At 48.0% G+C, this 12,841-nt stretch overlaps 1 protein-coding gene across 1 annotated transcript in view; it reads right to left on the bottom strand.

The window, feature by feature from the left end:
- Nucleotides 1-12,841, bottom strand: part of HEATR1 (HEAT repeat containing 1) — a 710,058-nt gene that overhangs the window by 270,061 nt on the left and 427,156 nt on the right. The gene's annotated exons all lie outside the window — the stretch shown is intronic.

The following is a 12,841-nucleotide window of genomic DNA, read 5'->3' as shown; positions in this document are numbered from 1 at the left end:
TGTCTCTGAGTGTGTGTTCCTCATTTATTGCCTGTGTGTATGTACAACAAATGCTTAACACTACTCCTTTGATAAGCCTACTGCTCAACCACACTACCACAAAATAGAGCATTAGTATTATGTCTTTTTGCCACTATCTTACCTCTAAGGGGAACCCTTGGACTCTGTGCATGCTATTCCTTACTTTGAAATAGCACATACAGAGCCAACTTCCTACATTGGTGGATCAGCGGTGGGGTACAAGACTATGCATTTGCTGGACTACTCAGCCAATACCTGATCACACGACAAATTCCAAAAATTGTCATTAGAAATTGATTTTTGCAATTTGAAAGTTTTCTAAATTCTTAAAGTCCTGCTAGGGCCTTGTGTTAGTCCCTGTTAGCATTCCTTTTAGAGTTTAAAAGTTTGTGAAAAGTTTGAATTAGAACCCAGAACTAGTTTTAGATTCTTAAAAACTATTCCAACTTTTAGAAGCATAATGTCTAGTACAGATGTGAATGTGGTGGAACTCGACACCACACCTTACCTCCATCTTAAGATGAGGGAGCTAAGGTCACTGTAAAATAAAGAAAATAACAATGGGCCCCAGACCTTCGAAACTACAGCTCCAGGAGCTGTTGGCAGAGTTTGAAAAGGCCAACCCCTCTGAGGATGGCAACACAGAGGATGATGATAGTGACTTGGAGGAAAATTCCCCCCTACCAGTCCTATTTAGGGAGAACAGGGCCTCTCAAGCCCTGACTCCAAACATAATAGTCAGAGATGCTGGCTCCCTCACAGGAGGGACCAACCTCTCTGAAGTCACTGAGGATAACTCCAGTGAAGAGGACATCCAGTTAGCCAGGATGGCCAAAAGATTGGCTTTGGAAAGACAGATCCTAGCCATAGAAAGGGAAAGACAAGAGATGGGCCTAGGACCCATCAATGGTGGCAGCAACTTAAATAGGGTCAGAGATTCTCCTGACATGTTGAAAATCCCTGAAGGGATTGTAACTAAATATGAAGATGGTGATGACATCACCAAATGGTTCACAGGTTTTGAGAGGGCTTGTGTAACCAGAAAAGTGAACAAATCTCATTGGGGTGCTCTCCTTTGGGAAATGTTCACAGGAAAGTGTAGGGATAGACTCCTCACACTCTCTGGAAAAGATGCAGAATCTTATGACCTCATGAAGGGTAACCTGATTGAGGGCTTTGGATTCTCCACTGAGGAGTATAGGATTAGATTCAGGGGGGCTCAAAAATCCTCGAGCCAGACCTGGGTTGACTTTGTAGACTACTCAGTAAAAACACTAGATGGTTGGATTCAAGGCAGTGGTGTAAGTAATTATGATGGGCTGTACAATTTATTTGTGAAAGAACACCTATTAAGTAATTGTTTCAATGATAAACTGCATCAGCATCTGGTAGACCTAGGACCAATTTCTCCCCAAGAATTGGGAAAGAAGGCGGACCATTGGGTCAAGACTAGGGTGTCCAAGACTTCCACAGGGGGTGACCAAAAGAAAGGGGTCACAAAACCTCCCCAGGGCAAGGGTGGTGAGACAACCAAAAACAAAAATAGTAAAGAGTCTTCTACAGGCCCCCAAAAACCTGCACAGGAGGGTGGGCCCAGAGCCTCTTCACAAAACAATTTTGGGTACAAGATTAAAAACTTTGATCCCAAGAAGGCCTGGTGTCGTAGCTGTAATCAGCCTGGACACCAAACTGGAGACAAGGCCGGTCCCAAGAAAACAACCACTTCTAACTCCACTCCAGCTAACACTGGAATGGCTAGTCTCCAAGTGGGATCAACAGTGTGCCCAGAGCAAATCAGGTGTCACACTGAAGCTACATTAGTCTCTGAGGATGGGGTGGACTTAGCCACACTGGCTGCCTGGCCCCCTAACATGCAAAAATACAGGCAGCAACTCTTAATTAATGGGGCAAGTGTAGAGGGCCTGAGGGATACTGGTGCCAGTGTCACTATGGTGACAGAGAAACTGGTTTCCCCTGGCCAATACCTGACTGGACAAACCTATCCAGTCACCAATGCTGACAATCAAACTAAAGTACATCCCAAGGCAATGGTAACTTTAGAGTGGGGAGGGGTCAATGGCCTGAAACAGGTGGTGGTCTCCTCAAATATCCCAGTAGACTGTTTGCTTGGAAATGACCTGGAGTCCTCAGCATGGGCTGAGGTAGAACTGAAAACCCATGGAGCCATGCTGGGTATCCCTGAACTGGTGTGTGTCAAGACAAGGGCACAGTGCAAGGCACAGGGTGAAAAAGTAGAGCTGGATTCTGGAAAAAGGGCCCAGCCTACCAAGAGAAAAGGAAACCCAGCTGGGAAACCAGCTGCAACACAACACCAAAAAGAGAACCTCTCTTCTCAGGAAGAAGTTCTGCCCTCTGAGGGAACTGAGCCTATGGAGTTGGAACCTTATCAGGTTGAGCTCTTTGGCCCAGGGGGACCCTCAAGCAAAGAGTTGTGTAAGGGACAAGAAACCTGTCCCTCTCTTGAAGGCCTTAGGCAGCAAGCTGCTGAAGAGTCCAAAGGCAAGAAAAATGGAACACATAGGGTCTATTGGGAAGATGGACTCCTGTACACTGAGGCAAGAGATCCCAAACCTGGTGCCACTAGGAGAGTGGTAGTGCCTCAGGAGTTCAGAGAGTTTATTCTGACCTTAGCCCATGATATTCCCCTTGCTGGGCATTTGGGACAAACCAAGACGTGGGAGAGGTTAGTCAACCACTTCTACTGGCCCAATATGTCCCAGAAAGTTAAGGAGTTTTGTGTCTCCTGTACCCCCTGTCAAGCCAGTGGTAAGACAGGTGGACATCCAAAGGCCCCCCTCATTCCACTTCCAGTGGTGGGGGTCCCCTTTGAAAGAGTGGGTGTGGACATAGTGGGTCCACTTGAACCTCCCACAGCCTCAGGAAATATGTATATCCTAGTAGTAGTAGTGGATCATGCTACTAGGTATCCTGAAGCTATTCCCCTTAGGTCGACTACTGCCCCTGCAGTAGCTAAGGCCCTCATTGGTATCTTTACCAGAGTGGGCTTCCCTAAGGAGGTGGTGTCTGACAGAGGTACCAACTTCATGTCAGCATACCTGAAACACATGTGGAATGAGTGTGGAGTGACTTATAAATTCACTACACCATATCATCCACAAACTAATGGCCTTGTTGAGAGATTCAACAAGACATTAAAGGGCATGATCATGGGGCTCCCAGAAAAACTCAAAAGGAGATGGGATGTCCTCCTGCCATGTCTGCTTTTCGCTTACAGAGAGGTGCCTCAGAAGGGAGTAGGGTTCTCACCCTTTGAACTTCTGTTTGGCCACCCTGTAAGGGGACCACTTGCTCTTGTTAAAGAAGGCTGGGAGAGACCTCTTCATGAGCCTAAACAAGACATAGTGGACTATGTACTTGGCCTTCGCTCAAGAACGGCAGAGTACATGGAAAAGGCAAGTAAAAACCTTGAGGCCAGCCAACAGCTCCAGAAGTTTTGGTATGACCAAAAGGCTGCAATGGTTGAATTTCAACCAGGGCAGAAAGTCTGGGTTTTGGAGCCTGTGGCTCCCAGGGCACTTCAGGACAGATGGAGTGGCCCTTACCCAATCCTAGAGAAGAAGAGTCCGGTCAGCTACCTGGTGGACCTAGGCACAAGCAGGAGCCCCAAGAGGGTGATCCATGTAAACCGCCTAAAACTCTTCCACGACAGGGCTGATGTAAATCTGTTGATGGTAACAGATGAGGACCAGGAAGCTGAGAGTGAACCTCTCCCTGATCTCCTCTCATCAGACCCTAAAGATGGCTCAGTGGATGGAGTGATCAATTCAGACACCCTCTCTGGCCAACAGCAGTCTGACTGTAGGAAGGTCCTGCAGCAGTTTGCTGAGCTCTTTTCCCTAACTCCTGGTCAGACACACCTGTGTACCCATGATGTGGACACTGGAGACAGCATGCCTGTCAAAAACAAAGTATTCAGACAGTCTGATCAAGTTAAGGAAAGCATCAAGGTGGAAGTCCACAAGATGCTGGAATTGGGAGTAATTGAGCACTCTGACAGCCCCTGGGCCAGCCCAGTGGTCTTAGTCCCCAAACCTCCCACCAAAGATGGAAAGAGAGAGATGAGGTTTTGTGTGGACTACAGAGGTCTTAATTCTGTCACCAAGACAGATGCCCATCCCATTCCTAGAGCTGATAAGCTGATTGATAAATTAGGGGCTGCCAAATTCTTAAGTACCTTTGACTTAACAGCAGGGTACTGGCAAATCAAAATGGCCCCTGGAGCAAAAGAAAAGACAGCATTCTCCACACCTGATGGGCATTATCAGTTCACTGTTATGCCCTTTGGTTTAAAGAATGCCCCTGCCACCTTCCAAAGGTTGGTGAATCAAGTCCTTGCTGGCTTGGAGTCCTTTAGTGCAGCTTATCTTGACGATATTGCGGTCTTTAGCTCCAACTGGCAGGATCACCTGGTCCACCTGAAGAAGGTTTTGAAGGCTCTGCAATCAGCAGGCCTCTCTATCAAGGCATCCAAATGCCAGATAGGGCAGGGAACTGTGGTTTACTTGGGACACCTTGTAGGTGGAGGCCAAGTTCAGCCACTCCAGCCTAAGATCCAGACTATTCTGGACTGGGCAGCTCCAAAAACCCAGACTCAAGTCAGGGCATTCCTTGGCTTGACTGGGTACTATAGGAGGTTTGTGAAGGGATATGGATCCATTGTGACAGCCCTCACAGAACTCACCTCCAAGAAAATGCCCAAGAAGGTAAACTGGACTGTAGAATGCCAACAGGCCTTTGACACCCTGAAACAAGCTATGTGCACAGCACCAGTTCTAAAAGCTCCAGATTACTCCAAGCAGTTCATTGTGCAGACAGATGCCTCTGAACATGGGATAGGGGCAGTTTTGTCCCAAACAAATGATGATGGCCTTGACCAGCCTGTTGCTTTCATTAGCAGGAGGTTACTCCCCAGGGAGCAGCGTTGGAGTGCCATTGAGAGGGAGGCCTTTGCTGTGGTTTGGTCCCTGAAGAAGCTGAGACCATACCTCTTTGGTACTCACTTTGTAGTTCAAACTGACCACAGACCTCTCAGATGGCTGATGCAAATGAAAGGTGAAAATCCAAAACTGTTGAGGTGGTCCATCTCCCTACAGGGAATGGACTTTATAGTGGAACACAGACCTGGGACTGCCCATGCCAATGCAGATGGCATTTCCAGGTTCTTCCACTTAGAAAATGAAGACTCTCTTGGGAAAGGTTAGTCTCATCCTCTTTCGTTTGGGGGGGGGGGGGGGGGGGGGGGGTTGTGTAAGGAAATGTCTCCTTGGCATGGTTATCCCCTGACTTTTTGCCTTTGCTGATGCTATGTTTTGAATTGAAAGTGTGCTGAGGCCTGCTAACCAGGCCCCTGCACCAGTGTTCTTTCCCTAACCTGTACTTTTGTATCCACAATTGGCACACCCTGGCATCCAGGTAAGTCCCTTGTAACTGGTACCTCTGGTAGCAAGGGCCCTGATGCCAAGGAAGGTCTCTAAGGGCTGCAGCATGTCTTATGCCACCCAGGGGACCCCTCACTCAGCAGACACACTGCTTGCCAGCTTGTGTGTGCTGGTGAGGACAAAACGAGTAAGTCGACATGGCACTCGCCTCAGGGTGCCATGCCAACCTCACACTGCCTATGCAGTATAGGTAAGTCACCCCTCTAGCAGGCATTACAGCCCTAAGGCAGGGTGCACTATACCATAGGTGAGGGCACCAGTGCATGAGCACTGTGCCCCTACAGTGTCTAAGCCAAACCTTAGACATTGTAAGTGCAGGGTAGCCATAAGAGTATATGGTCTGGGAGTCTGTCAAACACGAACTCCACAGCACCATAATGGCTACACTGAAAACTGGGAAGTTTAGTATCAAACTTCTCAGCACAATAAATGCACACTGATGCCAGTGTACATTTTATTGTAAAATACACCCCAGAGGGCACCTTAGAGGTGCCCCCTGAAACTTTAACCAACTACCTATGTAGGCTGACTGGTTCTAGGAGCCTGCCACACTCGAGACATGTTGCTGGCCCCATGGGGAGAGTGCCTTTGTCACTCTGAGGCCAGTAACAAAGCCTGCACTGGGTGGAGATGCTAACACCCCCCCCAGGCAGGAGCTGTAACACCTGGCGGTGAGCCTCAAAGGCTCACCCCTTTTGTTCCAGCACCGCAGGGCACTCCAGCTAGTGGAGTTGCCCGCCCCCTCCGGCCACGGCCCCACTTTTGGCGGCAAGGCCGGAGGAAATAATGAGAACAACAAGGAGGAGTCACTGGCCAGTCAGGACAGCCCCTAAGGTGTCCTGAGCTGAAGTGACTAACTTTTAGAAATCCTCCATCTTGCAGATGGAGGATTCCCCCAATAGGGATAGGATTGTGACCCCCTCCCCTTGGGAGGAGGCACAAAGAGGGTGTACCCACCCTCAGGGCTAGTAGCCATTGGCTACTAACCCCCCAGACCTAAACACGCCCTTAAATTTAGTATTTAAGGGCTTCCCTGAACCTAAAGATTTAGATTCCTGCAACTTACAAGAAGAGGACTGCTGAGCTGAAAGACCCCTGCAGAAGAAGAAAAGAAGACACCAACTGCTTTGGCCCCAGTCCTACCGGCCTGTCTCCTGCCTTCTAAAGAAACCTGCTCCAGCTATGCTTTTTCTAGGACCAGCGACCTCTGAATCCTCAGAGGACTGCCCTGCTTCAAGAAAGACTAGAAACTCCCGAGGACAGCGGCCCTGTTCTAAAAAGACTGCAACTTTGTTACAGAGGAGCAGATTTAAAGACCCCTGCAAATCCCCGCAAGAAGCGTGAGACTTGCAACACTGCACCCGGCAACCCCGACTCGACTGGTGGAGAACCAACACCTCAGGGAGGACCCTCCGGCGACTCCAAGACTGTGAGTAACCAAAGTTGTCCCCCCTGAGCCCCCACAGCGACACCTGCAGAGGGAATCCCGAGGCTCCCCCTGACCGCGACTGCCTGACTCTAAAATCCCGACGGCTGGAAAAGACCCTGCACCCGCAGCCCCCAGCACCTGAAGGATCGGAACTCCAGTGCAGGAGTGACCCCCAGGAGGCCCTCTCCCTTGCCCAGGTGGTGGCTACCCAGAGGAGCCCCTCCTTGCCTGCCTGCACCGCTGAAGAGACCCCTTGGTCTCCCATTGACTCCCATTGGAAACCCGACGCTAGTTTGCACACTGCACCCGGCCGCCCCCGCGCTGCTGAGGGTGTACTTTTTGTGTGGACTTGTGTCCCCCCCGGTGCCCTACAAAACCCCCCTGGTCTGCCCTCCGAAGACGCGGGTACTTACCTGCTGGCAGACTGGAACCGGGGCACCCCCTTCTCCTTTGAAGCCTATGCGTTTTGGGCACCACTTTGAACTCTGCACCTGACCGGCCCTGAGCTGCTGGTGTGGTAACTTTGGGGTTGCTCTGAACCCCCAACGGTGGGCTACCTTGGACCCAAACTTGAACCCCGTAGGTGGTTTACTTACCTGCAAGAACTAAAAAACTCTTACTCCCCCTAGGAACTGTGAAAATTGCACTGTCTAGTTTTAAAATAGCTATATGTGTTTTCTTTTAAAAGTATATATGCTATTGTGATTATTCAAAGTTCCTAAAGTACTTACCTGCAATACCTTTCATGCAAAGTATTACATGTAGAATTTGAACCTGTGGTTCTTAAAATAAACTAAGAAAATATATTTTTCTATACAAAAACCTATTGGCCTGGAATTGTCTTTGAGTGTGTGTTCCTCATTTATTGCCTGTGTGTATGTACAACAAATGCTTAACACTACTCCTTTGATAAGCCTACTGCTCGACCACACTACCACAAAATAGAGCATTAGTATTATCTCTTTTTGCCACAATCTTACCTATAAGGGGAACCCTTGGACTCTGTGCATACTATTCCTTACTTTGAAATAGTGCATACAGAGCCAACTTCCTACAACCACACTACCACAAAATAGAGCATTAGTAGTATCTCTTTTTGCCACTACAGGGAGTGCAGAATTATTAGGCAAGTTGTATTTTTGAGGATTAATTTTATTATTGAACAACAACCATGTTCTCAATGAACCCAAAAAACTCATTAATATCAAAACTGAATATTTTTGGAAGTAGTTTTTAGTTTGTTTTTAGTGTTAGCTATGTTAGGGGGATATCTGTGTTTGCAGGTGACTATCACTGTGCATAATTATTAGGCAACTTAACAAAAAAATATATATACCCATTTCAATTATTTATCATTACCAGTGAAACCAATATAACATCTCAACATTCACAAATATACATTTCTGACATTCAAAAACAAAACAAAAACAAATCAGTGACCAATATAGCCACCTTTCTTTGCAAGGACACTCAAAAGACTGCCATCCATGGATTCTGTCAGTGTTTTGATCTGTTCACCATCAACATTGCGTGCAGCAGCAACCACAGCCTCCCAGACACTGTTCAGAGAGGTGTACTGTTTTCCCTCCTTGTAAATCTCACATTTGATGATGGACCACAGGTTCTCAATGGGGTTCAGATCAGGTGAACAAGGAGGCCATGTCATTAGATTTCCTTCTTTTATACCCTTTCTTTCCAGCCACGCTGTGGAGTACTTGGACACGTGTGATGGAGCATTGTCCTGCATGAAAATCATGTTTATCTTGAAGGATGCAGACTTCTTCCTGTACCACTGCTTGAAGAAGGTGTCTTCCAGGAACTGGCAGTAGGACTGGGAGTTGAGCTTGACTCCATCCTCAACCCGAAAAGGCCCCACAAGCTCATCTTTGATGATACCAGCCCAAACCAGTACTCCACCTCCACCTTGCTGGCGTCTGAGTCGGACTGGAGCTCTCTGCCCTTTACCAATCCAGCCACGGGCCCATCCATCTGGCCCATCAAGACTCACTCTCATTTCATCAGTCCATAAAACCTTAGAAAAATCAGTCTTGAGATATTTCTTGGCCCAGTCTTGACGTTTCAGCTTGTGTGTCTTGTTCAGTGGTGGTCGTCTTTCAGCCTTTCTTACCTTGGCCATGTCTCTGAGTATTGCACACCTTGTGCTTTTGGGCACTCCAGTGATGTTGCAGCTCTGAAATATGGCCAAACTGGTGGCAAGTGGCATCGTGGCAGCTGCACGCTTGACTTTTCTCAGTTCATGGGCAGTTATTTTGCGCCTTGGTTTTTCCACACGCTTCTTGCGACCCTGTTGACTGTTTTGAATGAAACGCTTGATTGTTCGATGATCACGCTTTAGAAGCTTTGCAATTTCAAGAGTGCTGCATCTCTCTGCAAGATATCTCACTATTTTTTACTTTTCTGAGCCTGTCAAGTCCTTCTTTTGACCCATTTTGCCAAAGGAAAGGAAGTTGCCTAATAATTATGCACACCTGATATAGGGTGTTGATGTCATTAGACCACACCCCTTCTCATTACAGAGATGCACATCACCTAATATGCTTAATTGGTAGTAGGCTTTCGAGCCTATACAGCTTGGAGTAAGACAACATGCATAAAGAGGATGATGTGGTCAAAATACTCATTTGCCTAATAATTCTGCACTCCCTGTATCTTACCTCTAAGGGGAAACCTTGGACTCTGTTCATACTATTCCTTACTTTGAAATAGTGCATACAGAGCCAACTTCCTACACATATCTTTCCCTAATTGGGTTTCCACCTCAGGGTTCAGGCCTCAGCAGCTGTCTAGATTACGCCAATGGGTTCAACATAAGGTTCACAAAGAGTTTAATCAACAGACTTAAATAAGTCCGGAATTCTGCTTTCAGGTCTTCTAGTGGTTTTAGGCACCATCAGTTTTGTTTAGACTATGCAGTGCTTTTCTTGACAACTGCAACAGTGTCTCTAGTGGGTTAGGCCCTATGTTTCTGCACCGTGGATTCCACACAGTCTCTGACCTGCTTATCAGTTTCACACAATGCATCCTAAAAATGTAGAGTACCTGCATGAAAAGGTAGAGTACCTGCACGCAATGTTGCATCTACCCTCACACTCTCCATGACAACCCATACTTATGCGCAGAGAAGTTCAATGTACCATGCTTATACCAGAATTTGAAACCTTTTGGAGTTAACATGCACAAAAGAGTGCCAATGAAATTGATGCACATTAGAGTAAGGTGTTGGGTAAGACATTCTATATATATAAAGCTAACCAATTCGCTTTTCACTTGACAATCCACCAATGGGACTCTAGGCCTTGAAATGGTTAGAAAAGCACTATATTAATAGCAATAAAATAAAATACCAGGCACATTGTCAAGATGGCGAAGCAGTGACACGCTCTTCACCATCGCTCCCGCCTGCCATGGGTACTGGTGGTGGACCTGGGCATGCGGCCTCAAAGATGGAAGTAGTGGAGGCTAGCCCTACATAGAGGGAGACTGGACTGATAAAACAGCTGGTTGTTCTCCACTGTATAGGTTGTTTCACCCAGGGTGAGGAGTGGATCCTGGGACGGTCGCTAGAGCCAGATGGCCCATGCCTCCTGCTCCTGCACAGTGCAAGATGGCAAGTGGAGCACCCGATCCTCAAAAGCAGGAACACACACTTGATTCTGGACACCTGGCAGAACCATGAAGTCCTGAAAGGCAGAGTAAGTGTGCCACTGGCCACGCACTATGAAGCTGGATCGCTCAGATAGATGGTAACCTGGTACTTCCCCTCTGAACCACCAGTTTGTGGCCGCTGAAGATACACGTTTGGGTTCGGCGTGGGGGGGGGGGGGGTGGAGAGGGGGGGCGTGGTCAGTGGTGGTTTGGGGTATGTGGTACAGCAATGGGTTTATGACTGCAGCATAGGCAGACCCTCGATGGCAGTAAGGTACCAAGAGGGCGCAGCCTAATCCGGAGAAGATATGTACATATAGATCAGAGGTGAAAAACATAGTTGGCTTACTGGGGATGAGACCTTGAGAGAGGAACAGAAAAGCAAATGAGAACCCAGAGATGTGCTTATTAAATTCTACTACTACTCCGAGAAGAAGGTCTTTCAGCAAGCTGGAAACGCGAGAGAGGTGAGGTTCCAGAACTACTACTCATCTTTCAAGATCTTTCCCAGTCATTGCTGCAGAGGTGAGCGGCTCTTAAGCACACAACGAAGAAACTACGAGAAGTTGGTATCCACTACAGATGGAAATATCCCTTTAGACTCTTTTGTGCTGGGAGACTAGAGTCCCACCTTCACGGCAGTCCAGTGTACAGCCTCACTACTAGGCATTACCACTACACCAGATAGTCCAGACCCAACACCCTCAGAATTGACACCCTCCCGAGGTGACAGGAGAGCAATCGTCACACCTGACTGAGGACTGATCAACACCAAACCATTGGTGACAGGGAATGAGAGCTGAAAGGATCCCGTTCAGTTCACGGATCGCCGCGAGGGTCTTGAAACCACCCGAAATAGGGCCGAAGATGGGATCCCGAGTAGGCCCACTAGGGAATCAAGAACAGCTCTAGCCCAACTGTGAACCAGTGTGCTAGGGTGGTACAGACAAACTGAACAACCCATATACATTGTCCTGACATCAGAGACCCACAATTCTCGACCCAGTGGACTGCTGCCGAGGAGAGATTTAAAGACGGAAAAGGTCTCTGTAGGAAGTTGGATCTCTATGCACTATTTCAAAGTAAGGAATAGTATGCAGAGTCCAAGGGTTCCCCTTAGAGGTAAGATAGTGGCAAAAAGAGATAATACTAATGCTCTATTTTGTGGTAGTGTGGTCGAGCAGTAGGCTTATCAAAGGAGTAGTGTTAAGCATTTGTTGTACATACACACAGACAATAAATGAGGAACAAACACTAAAAGACCATTCCAGGCCAATAGGTTTTTGTATAGAAAAATATATTTTCCTAGTTTATTTTAAGAACCACAGGTTCAAATTTTACATGTAATATCTCAAATGAAAGGTATTGCAGGTAAGTACTTTAGGAACTTTGAATAATCACAATAGCATATATACTTTTCAAATAAAACACATATAGCTATTTTAAAACTAGACAGTGCAATTTTCACAGTTCCTAGGGGAGGTAAGTAATTGTTAGTTCTTGCAGATAAGTAAACCACCTACTGGGTTCAAGTTTGGGTCCAAGGTAGCCCACCGTTGGGGGTTCAGAGCAACCCCAAAGTTACCACACCAGCAGCTCAGGGCCGGTCAGGTGCAGAGTTCAAAGTGGTGCCCAAAACGCATAGGCTTCAATGGAGAAGGGGGTGCCCCGGTTCCAGTCTGCCAGCAGGTAAGTACCCGCGTCTTCGGAGGGCAGACCAGGGGGGTTTTGTAGGGCACCGGGGGGGGACACAAGTTAGCACAGGAAGTACACCCTCAGCAGCACGGGGGCGGCCGGGTGCAGTGTGCAAACACACGTCGGGTTTGTAATAGGAATCAATGGAAGACCAAGGGGTCTCTTCAGCGATGCAGGCAGGCAAGGGGGGGGGGCGGCTCCTCGGGGTAGCCACCACCTGGGCAAGGGAGAGGGCCTCCTGGGGGTCACTCCTGCACTGGAGTTCCGATCCTTCAGGTCCTGGGGGCTGCGGGTGCAGGGTCTTTTCCAGGCGTCGGGATCTGAGAGTCAGGCAGTCGCGGTCAGGGGGAGCCTTGGGATTCTCTCTGCAGGCGTCGCTGTGGGGGCTCAGGGGGGAGAACTTTGGGTACTCACAGTCTCAGAGTCACCGGGGAGTCCTCCCTGAGGTGTTGTTTCTCCACAAGTCGACCCGGGGGCGTCAGTTGCAGAGTTGCAAGTCTCACGCTTCTGGCGGGAAACGCTGTTGTCTTTAATTTGTTCCTTTGGAAAC

This window comes from Pleurodeles waltl, chromosome 5 (genome assembly GCF_031143425.1).
Source record: "Pleurodeles waltl isolate 20211129_DDA chromosome 5, aPleWal1.hap1.20221129, whole genome shotgun sequence".
NCBI classification, from domain to species: domain Eukaryota; kingdom Metazoa; phylum Chordata; class Amphibia; order Caudata; family Salamandridae; genus Pleurodeles; species Pleurodeles waltl.
Note: the sequence above shows the minus strand (reverse complement) of the source record. Positions and strands in the feature narration are given on the sequence as shown.